Genomic DNA, 4,457 nt, shown 5'->3' on the forward strand with positions numbered 1-4,457 from the left:
CCCCTTTTCCTCGTTTCTCCCTTGTCGCCGTCTTCAAGGAGCCATCTTTGTAACTATCCCAAACGAGGTCGAGACGTGAAGCACGACGCAGCTGCCCTTCGACGTATGGGATGAAGGCTTGGTGGGCATATTCTTCAAATGTCTTGGCAGTGCCAGGCTTCAACATCTGCATGATGACAGCGCCATCAAGGACAACAGAAGTGACAGCAGGTGCATCAAACTGAGCTTCAGCAACGCCTTCAAGGCACACCAGCAAGTCGCTTTTGCTACGCAGGTGTAGCTTACCTGCATCAGATAACACGGGAGGGCATGCTTGATTTTCATGACGGAAGAACTCGTCCAGGTTCCCATCGCGGTTCTGCCAGCCTATGTAGAGCCTTGCAAATAAGGCCATATCATTCTTCACAGATGCTTCCTTTCCTTTGAGTGCTTTTGGTCTTCTGTCTGTCACTGATGCTGTGTGCGAAAATGGATTTTCCCATAAAAATGACCATTTTTCCCCTATACTATGGTTGGAAATATAATAAATCAACACAAATGACATTTGTATTGTTTTCCTTTGTAAATGCACATCACATGGAGTATTTATCACCTCTGAGAAACCTACAAAGAGAATAACAATGACAGATTAGATATCCCATGTTGTGAAAGTAGAATGGCGGCCATTTTGGAAAATGGCCGTCAAAGCTGACCAAGGCAAAATCTCGAGTGGCTCCATATCCAGAATTGTTCACAATACATTAGTCAACATATGTACCAATTTTGGTGCTTTTATGAAAAGTCGAACAATTGGTTTGCTATGCTGCAGTACGAATCTCCTTTTTTTTTCTAAATTGATGTCCTCCACCCCTTTGTCTATTAGGTTTATAGTATCCTCTACCAAGATACATACCTTCACCCTTGTAGTATGGGGAAAGGAACATCCCATCCCCTGTAATTATTTTATATTTTCCCAACTCGTGTTTCCTCACAACAACCATCATATTTATTTTTTGGAAAACTTCACGTAGGTGAATTCTGATGGATATAATTTCTCCATTAAAATAAATCATGCGATTATCTTGGTCGGTTATCCGAAACTTTACTCTGTATATGGTTTTTCCTGACACAGGTAGATAAACCAGATTTTTGGGTTCCATATTGAATTTATAACATATAAAGTGTTTTTTTTTTTTGAATTTTGAAAGGGACATATCAAGTGTTTTACATGATTGAATGTTGCGCACAACAAATTTGGTTTATACATTTTCTAGTTGTCACTAATTGGTGTTTTACATGTTTTGGATGGCATTGATCCTGACCTTTGACTAATTTTGACCAGATTTTATTCAAATATGTATCACACATGCATACGAATAAGCTGTTAAGTTGCATTCTGATACCTTGAAAAATTCCGGAGGTTTGGCAATAATAAAATCACCAAAAATATCCCATTTCATTATAACGGTGGTGAAATTATTGTCATGGACACCTTTTTTCTCTATTTCAACTGGGACTTTTTCCATTCCATGTGGAATTTTTTCCATTCCATATGGGACTTTTTCTATTCCACGTGGGACTGTTTCTCTTCCATGTGGGATTTTTTTCCATTCCATGTGGGACTTTTTCCATTCCACGTGAGACTTTTTCCTTCCACATGGGACTTTTTCTATTCCACATGGAACTTTTTCCATTCCACATGGGACTTTTTATATTCCACATGGAGCTTGTATCTTTTCCAAAGTGGGACTTTATCTTTTCCAAGTGGGGCTTTTTCCATTCCATGTCGGACTTTTTCCATTCCACGTGGGACTTTTTCTATTCCACAGAGAACTTGTCTCTTTGACATGTGGGACTTTTTCTCTTCCATATGGGCCTTTTTCCATTCCATGTAGGACTTTTTATATTCCACATGGAACTTTTTCCATTCCACATGGGACTTTTTATATTCCACATGGAGCTTGTATCTTTTCCAAAGTGGGACTTTATCTTTTCCAAGTGGGGCTTTTTCCATTCCATGTCGGACTTTTTCCATTCCACGTGGGACCTTTTCTATTCCACGGTAGACTTTTTATTTGCCATGTGGGACTTGTCTCTTTGCCATGTGGGACTTTTCTCTTTGCCATATGGGACTTTTCTCTTTTGTTGCTTGGGACTTTTACTATTCCATGTGGGAGTTTTCCCTGTGCTTCTAACCAAGATGAGCAGAATCTGAATAAAAAGAAAGAGAAATTTAAGGAATTAAATGGATTTTTCCCCATCAAAGCTTGATACTGAGGGGGTTCAATAATATGGGACCTTTTAATTATGACTGGTGAACCTCAAGTGTTATTGCAGCAGGATTGTCTTGATGGTCATAAAGGGTCTTAGGGTTATAAAAGCTTGCAATGTTCTTAGGGATATTTATGGTCTTAAAGTCTTAGTGTTATAAAGGGTCTATAGGGTATTTGGCCATATTGATCCGAATGGCGGCTTACATAGATAAACAGTGCATGTCGAGCTCAGATTCCGATTCTGATTCCACTGTCATTAGCAACTCTGATGGTTCTCAGAATGTTGAAACTGATGATTGAGATTTTGAAGAAACTAATGGAGACAAAATTAGTGATGGAAACACTTTCGGGGGAATTGTGGAGAAACTCGTTTCGAGCCTTGTGCGAGTGATTCAGAGGAAGAAGGCAGAAGTGTTCATGAAGATGAAAATGCTGGTCATATGTTCACTACAGATTGTTAGGTTTTGTTTTCCATTTAATTGACGTTTATAAGTGATTTTGTATTAATTGATAAATCAGTTATACCACACGAGCAGAAAAAACAGTCATCGTCCGACAGCACGGACATCGCCCAAGCACACTCGGACACTGCGGACAAAATTGGCGATGAATGCTTTGTCCCACCGTCGCAGGCTGACCAGGTGCCTTGTATGTTAATGGGATCGTCCCGTTTCATACTATCCCGGGATAGTATGAAACATCATTTGTGTCTGCTGTGGTGCTGTGTCATGCCGTGTTCGTGCTGTGCTGTGTTTGTGCCATGTCCGTGGTCCTGCCCCAGTGAAGGGGGGAGTGGTGTTAGGGGATGTGGGGTGGTTGTAGGTATTGTGGGGTGATGGTTGATGGGGGTTTGTGGGGGGATTGTGGAGGGTGGGGGTGGGATGGTGGTTGGTATTGTGGAGGCGATGGTTCATGTGGGAATGTGGAGGGGGGAGTGGTGGTGGGGGTAAGGGTTGAAGGGGGGGGGGACCCTGAAAGTTTTTGCATCCTCGGTCAAATCCTCTCGGAGTACATACATATGTACATGCAAGCAAACATACATACATACATACATACTTTCTCTCCACCATAAATACATGGCGGGTAATTTGACTTGCTGAAATTTGTGTTGGTAATAGATAATTATTTGTGTTGATAATCAGGTGCTCTTGTAGTAACTGCAGGGCAATGGCAACAGGTGTTTGATTCACCCCTCAAATCACCCATGTACACATATACTGTATGTTGGTAGCTGGGTAGAGATGGTGTTCCAGTTTTGAGCAATGGCTGTTTCTTCCGCTTAATCATGGTTATGGCATTGTCTCTCATTCATGGTGGATAACCACAAGATCTCGTCATCTCTATTGTTTCATAACCTGCTCTGTAAAATATTCCAAGCACAAAAGCGAACATTTTGTAGGCTCGATCCACACTCAGGTTTTTCGAAGAAACCTCCTCCATTTTTCTGGCATACTTGTACGGTTTTTCGGCCATTGGTGTAGCATGAAACCATCTCGGTTTGTATTACTACAAGAAAAGAAAGACATTAAAAAAACTAGAAGGGCACTTGGGAGAGCGCATGCCTCTGCCACGTAATGCCTGATCCACGAAAACATATCAGGCCCAATACATTTTTGAAATATCATGCTGTATATCGTTTTTGGCCCCATCTCTCAATGGTGAAGAAGCGCTTTAAAAATTAAATAACCCTCGGACCCGATCCGGATTCGAATCTTCACTAAAATCGAATCAATTCGTGCTTGCCCCACACCCAACTTGTCCACCAAGTATTGTCCGAATCAGTCCACACCTTTTTGAGATATCATGCACACAGACAGACAAACAAACAAACAAACAGACAGAGAGGGGTGAAAACATAACCTCCTTCACCTTTGGTGGTGGAGGTAATGATAAAATAAGAAACATAAAAATATGAAAAGTATATTGCAGGAGTGCACAAACAACAGCACCGACAACAACAGCAACAACAACAACAACAACAACAACGTGTGAAAAACCAGATTTCCTATTCTGGCTGGTTCAATTCATTGTACATTGTGATTGAGACTCACATCTTTCATTGCTACCAGATGTTTCCCCAGCCTGGTTTGCACATGACGACACTGTACAAAAGGCATTACCAAAAATACCACCTCACACTGTGCAATCATCCTGAGTGTTCTAGATTGATCTCTCTTTTAACTCTCCATAAACCCTATCTATCTC

General features: G+C 41.1%; 1 long non-coding RNA gene across 3 annotated transcripts in view; it reads left to right on the forward strand.

Annotated features, from left to right (window-relative positions):
- The first annotated feature begins 4,353 nt into the window (after positions 1–4,353).
- The window catches only part of LOC147032222 (uncharacterized), a 164,588-nt gene continuing 164,484 nt past the window's right edge, over positions 4,354–4,457 (forward strand). For all 3 annotated transcript variants that reach the window (XR_015055091.1, XR_015055093.1, XR_015055092.1), the window contains exon 1: positions 4,354–4,457. This exon is cut by the window's right edge and continues 237 nt beyond it. This is a non-coding gene — a long non-coding RNA (uncharacterized LOC147032222).

The sequence above is a fragment of the Eptatretus burgeri genome, chromosome 2 (assembly GCF_056783735.1).
Source record: "Eptatretus burgeri isolate ZD-2024b chromosome 2, Ebu_testis_v1, whole genome shotgun sequence".
Taxonomy (NCBI): Eukaryota; Metazoa; Chordata; class Myxini; order Myxiniformes; family Myxinidae; genus Eptatretus; species Eptatretus burgeri.